General features: G+C 44.7%; 1 protein-coding gene across 1 annotated transcript in view; it reads left to right on the top strand.

Moving 5' to 3' along the window:
• Nucleotides 1-10773: 10773 nt before the first annotated feature.
• HMG20A (high mobility group 20A) overlaps nt 10774-12375 on the top strand; it is a 52598-nt gene continuing 50996 nt past the window's right edge. Inside the window, exon 1 of the mRNA XM_030498528.1 lies at nt 10774-10889. The gene's annotated coding sequence lies outside the window, so the exon portion shown is untranslated. The remainder of the gene's footprint in view (nt 10890-12375) is intronic.

Below are 12375 nucleotides of genomic sequence, written 5' to 3' on the forward strand. Positions count from 1 at the left end.
TCTCCACGGCTAAACATATTTCCAATCAGATAGTCCTCTTCAACAATCAAAGGAAATCATACACCTTTACTTTCACAAATACTAGAATGAACCTGTTAGCAACCATTTCCTATAAAACTATAACTACTTTATTAAATGTAAGATATGAATTAGCAGAACTTGGTGCATGGAAGTGCCAGAAATTACTAGTTTGCAGAGCCAAACAACAAAATAAACCACAGCTCCTAAAGTTGTTTCTTCAGCTCAAGGATTTTCCCCCCTCCCAAAAAAAAAAGGCATAGTCTCTTTTCTAAGCCATCACCTTTTTGCCAGATACCAGATTGGGCCCTTCAGCCCCAAGTGTGCTTTGTCCACTAGCCTCTAATTATGAAGTGGAACAAAAAGAGCAGAGAAAATGAATAATTTGAACAAACGTTGCAAAACCTAACAGCTTCCAGTTTGTGCCAAAATATTCCCAGAAAGTTATAATCTTGTATAGAGAAAGTTCCAATGATTTGGAATTCTAAAAGTACTAAAGAAAGTATTTTCTACTCGGAAGACTGCACATTTAAGCCTCCCATATGAGCTGTGGGGGACTACAGGTCTTGCAGAGCTAGCAGACAGGAACTCTTCTCAGGTTTTACAGCAAATAAAGCAGCACATTCTTTACTAAACCCAAACTAAAAACCTGAGGTCATGCTCAGAACATTAAGAACATAAAAGTTATGTAATAAAAAGCACAAAGCTCAAGAGAGTCGCTCATCTGAAAAATATGCAAAAAAACCTTCAAAAAGACACATTTATTCCAACACGTCTTAAAGAGGCAGAAGAGATTATGTGCCCTCTGGTTCCACATCGGGTACAGCTTTTCCAAAAGGAAATGCTTATCACAGGTCCCAGCATAGCCTGTAAAACAGGGCAGACACATCAGGGTTGCACCAATTTGCAAAGCAGCATTTAGAAAGACAGATATCTTAATCATAAGAAGTCTTCATTTTTCTCTCTCATGGGAAAAATAAAGGCAGCAGACTTTGTATTTCGGTATTTTTTCCCTCATACTAAAGACTAGATTTCTGATTTTTCAGGTACTGCTCAATTAATTCCAGGAATCATATCCCTTTTGCTCTCTGCATGTTTTCTTTTCTTAAATGACACTGTCACGTCGACCCAAGGATACGGAAGTGATGCGTTAATGTGGTGTATAGAGTGTGTTACTTATCAGCCTGAGAAAGGCAACTTGTGAAGATATGACTGTCCATTCTCCTTGTACTTTCTAAGCTTTCAGAATACAAACTGAGGTTTAGTCCATCTGTCAGACTAATGAAGAGGGTTTCTTTAGTGGTGTGACAGCTCTTCCTTCTAAACTATATCATAAAACCACCGCCAAGAAAAACCCAAGCATGTTCAAGAAAAACTGTTAAAGGTACAGATTGATTGCTGCAAATCACACAATCGATCTTCCCTGCAGAACAATCACCCCTGAAACTTCTGGGAGAGCTCATGGAAAAACGGTGATGGAAAAGAAACCTTGAACCATGTGGCAAAATCAAGTGAGTTAAAAGCAGCTGGGATCTACAGATACTTGAGTTACAGATATTTTGTAAACTGGCAGGAAAAAGCCAAATAAAAATTGCAAGGAGCCCTCTATTGCCTTATGATCACAAAAAGGAAAGAAATAAAGTTTTAAATATTATCAAAAGTGTTCCCATATCCCTTAAAGTACAAGTTGGAATGGACAAGCATTTTGCTTGTTACAAGCAGGAGAAATCCAAAAAGCCGTATCCACCTGCTGTAAAGAGACTGACTTTGATACAAGATTGTGCTGATGAATGCTCCTCTATAGCATGCACACCAAAAAGTAATAACACTCTGATTTTGGCAAAAGCAGAGCATATATTTGTTTAGAAAATGACATTGATTTTCAATTCTTGCACTTGTTCAATATTTGTTTTTTAACCCACAGCTCAGCTATTTGCATCCGGCACAATCACTGCAACAATGAACCAAAACTGGCTTCCGATTTTTCCAACATATATTCAACCTTCTTTGTGATTGCTGCTTGATGGAAAACGTACACCAACTCTTTTAGGCAGCACAAGAAAAACATGTCAGTGTTATGCATATTATACAATTTCAGGGACTACTGGCTGAACTTCTAACCCTCTCTCAGGAAGCAGTGCTTGCGCTGAAGACGTTATTCATCATGTGAATTAATATTCCCTTCTGTGTTCTACAGATTTTACTTGGGTTGGATGTTTAACTCTTGTATGAAGGCACCCAAAGTCAGCCTTCTATGTAGACAGATGGTGACTTAATATGCAGATAACTGCAGGTACTTGACTCTAGGAAGAAAACAATTATGTAACATTTGAAATCTTAAGAAATCTAATCCCCACCTATATTTAAATGCTGCTGCTTTGGTATTTCACCTCTTTACTGCTATTTCCCGTAAGAATTATTACTGTATGCACATCAAGTGCCCTGGCAGTTGTGTAGGAATGTTTCAGAAAATACCATTACACAGCCTTTTCCATAATCTCCTCTGCAGGGGGTTGAGCAGAACCCCCTGATAACCCATGCTGGTTATCTTTTTTAACATGTTTCTATACAACACAGTTTCTCAGTCCGCAAATGTGTCTTCAAAAGGTCTGTCTGTCGCTATCTCCATTGTTCAGGAATAGCTCTGTTGATTTATGCTGATAAACAAAGATAATGTACAACCATAAGCCACGAAGTCAATCTGCAAAGGACAGAGTAGGAAAAAAGCCTGCAATGCTGTTACCATTATGCACTATGGAGAGAAATTAGAGCCTTGTAGAAAAAATAAAGGGGGTGGTGGTGGCGGTAAGAACCGGGCTTATATTTTTTTAATGCACAATGCACCACCTCTTGCTATTTGCACTATTATGCAATCTAGTATGATTTGCAATAGTGTATTTAAAGAAGGTATTTACTGAATACCACACTGATGCTGAGAGGCAATACCAATCAGAAAAGAATCTGATTCAGCTTCTCTCTTTGGAAGCAACTGCACAAACAAATGAAACAATCAAAGCCTTCTCACATTCCAACAAGCAGAAAAATAGAGATAATTACACAGAACACAGGAGAACTCACCATGACTAGAGCTCCAGTGCAGCTGAGGAATCTCCGTCTAACCACTTTGCAATCTCACCTTAAACCTGCAATGCTGTTGCGGGAGGTTTTTCATGGCAACTGTTACTAACAGTATCTCTCTATCAACAGCTAGAAACAGGTACTTTATATACAAGCGTGCAACATCCCTTCTGAGGTACCAGCTTCTGAGCAATTCTCTTAAAAGAGCCACCCTTGGAAGAGATAAGTGGGTTAACTTGTAAGGAACCATGACCCAGCACCCTCCCTGCCAACAGGTTCATGGAGCAAGATGACAATTACGATATGCAGCCAGAACCAATACAGATTACAGGGTAAATGAAATGTACATTAAGCTCTGCTTGTACTGACATTTTCTCTATCGGGGATACTGCCTTTGCTCTACAAGAAATACTTACTAAGCAAAATTCATAGGCACAGGAGCACTTCAAGCTTCAGCAAGCTTTGTCCTGACACGCCTTCGTTTTCTGCACTTCCCAAGCAATCATTTCTAGCCAGAGACAGTGACCTTCAAATGTGAGTCTGCCTCTTTTTAAGAAGGCCTGCCATAACACTGTCAAAACTTTGTTGTTATAATCGAAAAGAGACATTACTGGCAACTTCACTGGCAGCAGAGCAAGTTTGAGGCTTTCTTGCTCAGAATCTGATATTCCATTCCTTTAAACTTCCAAGTTAAACCCAACCAACCAAACAACAAAACACAGAGTATGAAAATACAATTTTACAGCTATAAAGCTCTAAAATAATGGTCATTTATGCCCTGGATGTATATTTAACACGAAGTTCAGTGAGTCATTCCGCTGACTACAATAGACTACAAACTGTTGCCGGATCAAAGCATGTGTAACTGCTCATATTGAGGGTTTTCACATGCCCCACATTCTCTACATCTTTACTATGAGCCATCTCCCTGCTTCTAAAAACTGAGAATGTCTACAGTTTACAGTACCAAAGTCATTAAATAAACTATCTTCTCCAAAGATCATTCCAAACAGTAGGAGTCACAATCCTTAACCATATAGTTACAGACATAAAAGTTCAAGACTGAAGAATATTGTGCAACCTGGTTTTGAGGAAAACTACCCAATCTGGATGAGGGAGGCAGAGAACAACAATTAGTGAGGCTTAAAGCAAATGGAAAAACTGTTACACAATATGATTTACTCCTCCACGGAAAACTTCTATACTAATATTTATTCTCTCTGAGCTTGTCCATATTTGCATCAAACTTCCAAGTTTATTAAAGCAATACTGATGTAATGCTGAGCCTTTACAGAGAGAATCAGTGATTTTTAACAGGGTTTCAAGCAGGTTCTGGGGTTATTCTGCAGAAGACTATTAAAGCTAATACAAGTTAGAAAGGCAAAACTTGCCCAAGGAATAAAGGTGCTAAAAGACTAATGGTTACCCAAGGACAGTTTCGACCCAAGAGTTACAGGATTTTTAAGTGTCTCTATTGCCTTCAGACACTCATGTTTCTGAATTTACTGGCTAATTTTGGGGGAGATTATATAGTTTTTAAACTGTTCTTCCTTCCTCTTGCTGCATTGCAAGAGCCCAGAGAAAGGACAACAAGTATCATAAAAGCAAAACAAGGATGCTCACCAAGAGGCTATTTGTCAGCTGAGACAACACCAAGAGCATCTGTGATATGCACAGAGACCTACAGTGGGAGGTAACATACATGAAGTGAGTGCAGAAGGATGTCTGTATTTGTTCATGCTTATACTATACATTTACATGTCTTTTAAATGCATATGAAGGTTTTTCTGACAGCAAGAGCCTCAGAGCTGGAAGACCAGATATAAATATACACATGCAGAATTTACACCTTTTGTATTACACACCTTCTTTCTCCTTTGGTAGAGAGGCCTGTATAAATACAGGCATTCATCCAAGAAAGAACATTCTAGGACTGAGATCTGCACTTATTTAATGGTTTTACAAAAACATGTAAGGTCAAACTGTGACTGTATCACTAAATAGTTTCTTCTATCGAATAATATAATAATCCAAATCTGCTTAAACACCAATAAGGTTGCATTTGGCAAATTATGTGCTAGTAGCAATATTTGCTGAAATAGCGCTAACTTTATGAAGTCAGCGATTTTCCTTTTTAGCACCCCGCTGAACTGGTGTCTCAGACAAGATGTTACTAACATGAGAAGCCTACAATGTTTAGCCTGGCAGGATTTTTATCCATTTCTTGACTGTGATTTCAAAAACTTTGCTGAGAATGTCTCCTGCAGTTACCAGTGACTGCACATTAAGATGGTTGAGCATTTTTCAGCATTTATATTTAAGTGCATGTAAAGTTTTTTTAACTTAAGTATTACTCTAAAGTAAAATGTGGGATAAAGCCTACAAATGGAAAGAGTTAAAAATGTCTTTACCAGGTAATATTTATCTTTTTTTTTTTTTCTTTTGCACTTTAAAAGAATATTTTTCCCCATGTTGAGCATTCCATTTCATGGGGAAATTAAACATCCCCTACTCTAAAAGCTGGCAACTTAGACCGACCCCTGAGCAAGAAGAACCACTTCTGAAGGTATTTTGAGGTACAGGTAACAAATCAATGCTGTTAAATACTTTTTACATGCCATATTTACCCACCTTTTAAACACAAACATAACTATTTGGTGATCAAAGTGCAGATGTTCAATAAAGATCATTGCAATCTCTGCTACTGCTACTGTGATTCATGCAAAAGCATCTCGGTTAAGGCCAGGCCCATACACAGCAGCTATGGGTAGGGAACCTGCTACGTGACCCAAGTACTCACACAAAGAGGAAACTAGTCCAGGTGACAACTTTCCCCAGAATCAAAACCTTAAAAAAAACCCCTCAGTCACACATTGGTTATGAAACACTTTTTCAAGTGGTGTGGTTTCAAACTGATTTTGTACTCATCCTGCACAGCAATACGTGGTTATTGGGAGGAGAGAAATGGAGAACTAGGTTCTAGAGGGGTTCTGAAATTCTGATGTTCTACGTGTCAGCTGAACAGACAAACCCAGGAACATTTGTGGTAAAGCTGTTTTGTAACTCGGGGAGTTAACATGGTAACTGATGTAAGAGCTGATGGGGTCCCATAAGAAAACCAATTTAAAGAAAGTGACCTCAGAGCTACACACACTGTGCAGTTTTCCTCTGCCTGTATTTTCAACAATCAGGCAATCTCAAACTAACTCAGTTCACTTAACGAGATGTGGGAAAGAAATTTCTTTAGTGATTCAGCCACTTGTCTATCTTAGGAAAAAGGAAGACTGAAAATTTCTCACATGGTCGATCATTTCTGCTTCTGATTTGGTAAACACAGAACCTACAATACTAAACCATGATTTCTTGAAATTACAGCTCAAATATTAGACAACTGATTAGAATTGTTACCAAGTAAAAAGTCATTTATCCTTGTCTCTATCGTAGCAGAAATACTCAAGCTCTCGTATTCTTTTCAATGTAACCCGCTTACTTGTTCTGCTTCACCTTGCTTTAAACCAGTGAAAGGCAACCAGTGAGTCTTATTCCAGTTTGCAGGGTGTATTTTTCCACTGGAAATTTAAAACAGGATGGTAATGGAAATGCTACATTATTGTGCTGATACACATGACACAATGGAAGTATTTCAGCCTTAGGCCAATGTAAACCCCAGTGCAACGCTTAGTCCTTAAAGAGTGGTCATGTGTGGGAGCACAGAGGGGTGGGAGAACTGGTAATACCAAAAACCCCTCTACACCAGAGGTCTCCACCAGCCTATCACAGGTCATGCAGCCACAGAAAGTGGCAACACGCTCCTGTAACCCTTTCTAGTGTTAACATGGAGAATTTGAAGCCTCCTTCCTTTGGCTAAGGACTGGAGCCACACATCTCCTTCTCCAAAATCCATGTTACTTTACATACATATCAAGTGGATTTTGCCTCACTGGTGATTCTTGGCTGCCACTAACAGCCAGTAAACACTACGTATGGCTTCCAAAGAACCTGACATTATTCCTTTGAACTTTCAAAGTTCAACTAATAAACCACAACATGTTTTTCAGATTATGATTTTTGTACTGTAAGTAGGTTAAAAATATCTGGAGTTATCATGTAGTAGGAGATAGACAAGGAAGTTTTCTTTCCAGTTTCCCCATGTCAGGTGTTTTCTTTACAATCTCTTTTCACTTTGCATGCATCCCACAATGTTCACAGTGCTTTTCCCAAGTGCAATACTATCTCCTCGTTAGACCCACGTCATTTGCATTTCGATATTGTGCCCATACCCGAATGTCAGCTATGACACACTGACTACATGGGAGGGAGCAGCTCGGCAGGATTCCTCGGGAGCTGCGGCAGCACAGGAAGTGGGAACAGTGTGGAAGCTGGCAGGAGAGAGACCTCATCTCTGATCCACACCTAGCAATGCCTGGTTTAGACCTTTGGGGCTCTCTTTTCATGGCTGGGGAAAAGAGGGTCTAACAGCTCCCCACACAAAAAAACCCAGAAGGGACCACTGAGTTAATGCCACCTTAAATCCCACCTCATCAGAAAGCAACTGGAACAAGAGAAGCAGTGACAAGAAGTAAAGCTGTGGATCCCCTCAGAGAAAAGGGGAAAGAAAACACAGGCAGCCACTGGGGATGGGAGGGTCTGATACTAAACTGGGATGAGGGGCAGCTCTAGGAGAAAGGGAAATTTAAGAGCAAAGACTAAACAGGAAAAAGGAAAAGGAAAGTAGAGACATAGCAGTGTAAATTCAGGAACAAGGTAGAGAAAACATGTTACAACTTGTTAACTTACAGTAAGCTCTTCACATACACATTTTTCCTAGCACAATACAGAAGGTTAACAGTAATTACCAATGTCCATGACCTTAATCAATAACTTACAATAGTTATCTTAATATTTTACTATTAAACATTTAGGAGTCATTTAGTCAAACAGCATTCCCCCCTCCGCACCCCCCCCCCCCCCCCCCCCATTTTTTTTCTTTTAATGATTGATTCCAACCAATTCTGCTCTTTGGAAATTAAATGGAAAAGTGTGCATATTTTGGTAAATATGTTTGCAAGCAGATTTCCTAACGAGCTAAAAAGTCAGAAACACAAATGACCTAAGAAGTTGAAATGGTATTTTACCTCTTTGTTCTCTCTGTCACTGAAGCAACCACAAGACTTACTGATACATAGGGAATGCTGCTGTTAGGAAATAACTGTGTATTTATTTACATGGTTAATGAACGTTCTAAAATAGAAGGAGATGCAAATGTTGCACCAGGAGTGAAGCTCACTTTCTTATCACTTGCGCATTTCCACACGCGTGCAGCTGGGGGAAGCGCCTGCCAGCAGGAAGGCCGGGCAGGAAAGGCTGCTGGCTCCTCACTCTGCAGCCAGCACCTCCTGCCCAGGGACGGGAATCACACTCTACACCTCCTTCCACTGCTGTTCAGGTGAGAAAGAGCCATTCGAGCCAAACAGAACATTCCAACAGAGTAATTTAGGAAGTCTGTTAATTAAGTTACCTACGTGAGATATCCTAACAATAAGGTAAAACCATCATGAAATGAATACATAAGATTAATCATGGAAAGTTACTCATGGAAAATTGGTAATTCACTTCTTGCATACTTCTACATTTTAGAGAACAAAATGAGGTTTTCCTGAAAACACACTGGAGCAGCCGCTCTGCCAGGAAGATGCTTCATCTGGATAAGTCATCTCAGCCACTTTACAGACAAAACCTTTTAAGCCAGTGTGAAACTAGATTAAGAGCTCTAACTAGTCAAAACGACCAAATAAAACATTCACAAGTATTTCCTGCTCTGCTACACCACTGGAATCAAACCATCTATGAGGCAAGTCCAATGAAAGTCATACAGAATTAAATACATCTAATTTACAACAAAGGTAGTTGTTCAGCTGGCAATCTTATACAAGTTGAAGTAAACTTTCTAACTATAGAACCTAATTATTGGAATTCCATAAAGCCTTGGCTCCTGAAACAACTGTGTGTTCTTTTCTTCCTGTCCATACAACTCGTGCATTATTTTTTCCCCAAATATCTGAGAATAAAGTGCTTTAACAGACACCGGACCACCTTTAAGCCACAACGAGTAAGGGGGGAAAAAACTTTGGAGTCCCTTACGAAGCGATTAAAGAAGAACGAAAGCCAAGCTCCACGAAATAAAACATCACAGACCTAAAGTAAACAGAAACCACGCTCTCTGAGAAGAGACCCCTATTAAATTCGAGGTCAGAGATCCACCAGGCAACGCTCCTCCTCCTCCCTGTGCTCACCTAAGAGCAGCCCTGACCCGTCTGTGTTCGGTATCAGCCGCCCGGCACGTAACTAAACCATCGCAATGTATTTACATCGTTTCACTTGCTGTCCCAATCGAAATGCCAGCCCTTCCAGTTTAGTCTCAACTTTACCCGCAATAAAAACAGGCACACAGACAGACGCACCTACAAGTCCAAAATAACCTTCAAGAGAAAAGGGAGCACCGAGAGCCTGGAGAGGATGGAATGTAGCTACACACGTACAGACGAACTCGTAAAGCCTTTCATGTCAGGAATTCGCAGTAATAACAGGGTAAGGACGGAGCCCCGACAGGGACAGCATCCACCTGGCACCTACAGCGGCTTTACCGGGCGGTTCCTAGAAGGTATCCCCGCTCGGGACCCGCGCAGCGCTCCCCAGCAGCGGGGCGCAGGGTCCCGGCGCACTACTTCCCCCCGAGCCGCGGGCCCCGGGGGCTGTCGGCGGCGACCCGCGGGGCGCTCCGCCGCGGCGGGGGCGAAGGCGTCGCACGGCCCCACGGGGGGCCCCGGGGCGGCTGCCGGCGCCAGCCGGACTCTCCGGCCGCAACCAACGACCCGCTGGGGGCGGAGGGCGCCGGCGGGACCCCCTCAGGCGCAGCAGGCGGGACCCCCCCTCGCCTTCCCAACCCGCCGCGGCCCCTTCCCGCTGCCCCCGGCCGGGGCCCCGCGGAGGAAACCCGAGCCGCTGGCGGCCTCCCCTCGCAGCGAGAGGGACCATCACCCCCCCTCTCCGCGCCCCGCACTCGGACCGGCCCCTCACCTGGCAGGGGCTCCCCGGCCCCGCGGCGCCTCCCGCGGGCAGGCGGCGGCGGCGGCGCTGAGGCGGCTCCGCGAGGGCCGGTTCCCTCAGGCAGGCACCAACTGCCGGGACGGGGGCTGCGACCGCGCGCAACAACCAACTCCGGGCGCCGCCGGCCGCGGCCCGGCCCGGCCCCGCCCCCCGCGCGCGCACACCACACGAGGGAGGGGGGGGCGACACCCCCTCCCCTCTTCTCTCTCTCCCCCTCGCCCGCCCCTCCGAGCAGAGAGGCCGCTCATTGGCTGAGAAGCGGAGAGGGGGCGTGGCTCCGCCGCGACTCCAACTCCCAGCGTGCCTCGCGCGCCGCTCGGCCCACGCCTCCCGCCTTTAAAAGCGGCTCGTGCCGGCTGCGCGCGCGCAGCTTCACATATAGTGTGCTTCCGCCTTACGGCTTGAAAGTAGTCCCGGCGTGTTGTTTGAATTCCCGCCCCACGCCGAACTCCTGAGTAAAGGTGGTGGGGCGGGAGGACGGGCGGGCAGCGGCCGGGGCTTCCCGGCCCGCTTGGGGCGTTCTCCTGCGGGGTTTGTCGGGGGAGGCTGGAAGCGGAGGGATACGAGCGGGATTGGGATGGTGGTAACGCGGACGTGCGCTTGAGGGAGGCGGCAGCGGCTGCGCGGGCTGAGGGGAGCGAGCTCCGGCGGGCGACCCCTCGGCCCTGGGGAGCCGCCGCCCGCAGGTCAGTCGGGAGCGCCGCGGCCGCGGGCCCTTCTCTTCTTCTCTCCCCTCCCGGGGCGGGGGCCGGCGGGCACCGCTCCCGCCGCGGTGGGAGCGGGGAAGCGAGGAGCGGCCCCCCTCGCGGCGCTGCCGGCGGCCTGGGGCCGGCCTTCCCCAGCGGCCAGGCCTGGCGGCTTCCCTGCCGGGCTCCCGCGCCCCGAGCTTGCCGGCCGGGTGCCCGTTTGCTTTGGCCCGCCGGTGAGGGGGGTTGGTTTGTCCGCCAGAGCTCGCGCTGGGTGAGGGGGAAGAGCTGGGCGAGGGTCTGGGCACTTGGCTTCCTCTATTCTTCTTTATAACCCTTACCTCTTCCCTCGGTCCCCACGAAGTGATAAGAGGTGGTAATATTTGATGGCTCCTTAATTCTGCTTGTGTTTTGTTTCATTATGTCCATTCAACGTTTCCATCTCAAGCAGGTCATTTGTCATAGCATGGTGTTCTAGTACTTCTTTCCAGGTTTTCACAGTCAGTTGCCTGTTTCTGAGAAACTTAAAGTTTCTTACTATGAAAGAGGCAAAGAAAACCCCGAGCCTGGAAGTGCAAACACTGGAGCCACGTGCCTTGTGAGGCGCCATTCCTTCAAATCATCTGCAGTACCAGGCCTGGCCCTCCCTTCCTGGAGCAAACTGCTGAGTGCTGCCGGAGTGTCGGGCCTTTGGAGAGAGCTAGGAGTAGCTGTGGAGCTGGCTGTCGGGAGGTATTGTAAGGCGAGAACCCCCAAATCATCTTGTGAGTGAGAAAGAGGTGTAATTTGGTGTTAACTTAATGGCATCTAGGGAAATGAAGGAAGGCAGGACAAATGTAAAACCTCCTTTTTACATTTACATTACTCAAAATAAATAAGGAAAGTCCTGTTCACAGGGAAAGGGAGCTTCTGCATTCTAGAGAAGCGGCCTCAATTTTTTGGAGGGCCTTACATGCCTATTAATAAAAACCCCCTGCTTTTTAGCATGCACCCCCAATATATGTGTATTTATTGATTTATCGGTTATCACTACAGGTACTACAGGGACTGGTTTATCAATACAGGTACTACTGTACTGTTGCATACTTAAAAAACATACTCAAATACATAAATTATGGAAGGATAAAAATGAAATAAACCACTATTTTAAAACATTTATTAATGTTTTCTTCTCACATCTCAGTGGATTGTCTTGTGTGTGTGACCAACCTGAGGCCATGGCTCTAGAGCACTGAATTTCCCAGGTTTGGTCAGGACTGCTCTCTTCTGAGCAAAGGCAAGCTGGGTGTCATCTCGTTTTAGTACCACTCCAGGGGAAACTTTACAGTTATTGCCTTTGTCAGCAGGTAGGGTCTTGTTCGATCTTTGCAAACATCATTCTTTGATGTGGAAAGTAAACTGTGTAGGTGGATGGAGCTTGGCTGAGGCCACGTAGTGACAGAACTGGGCACAGTAATGTGGGGGGAACCGTGCTCTAGCAAGTTCA

The sequence above is a fragment of the Strigops habroptila genome, chromosome 9, assembly GCF_004027225.2.
Source record: "Strigops habroptila isolate Jane chromosome 9, bStrHab1.2.pri, whole genome shotgun sequence".
NCBI classification, from domain to species: domain Eukaryota; kingdom Metazoa; phylum Chordata; class Aves; order Psittaciformes; family Psittacidae; genus Strigops; species Strigops habroptila.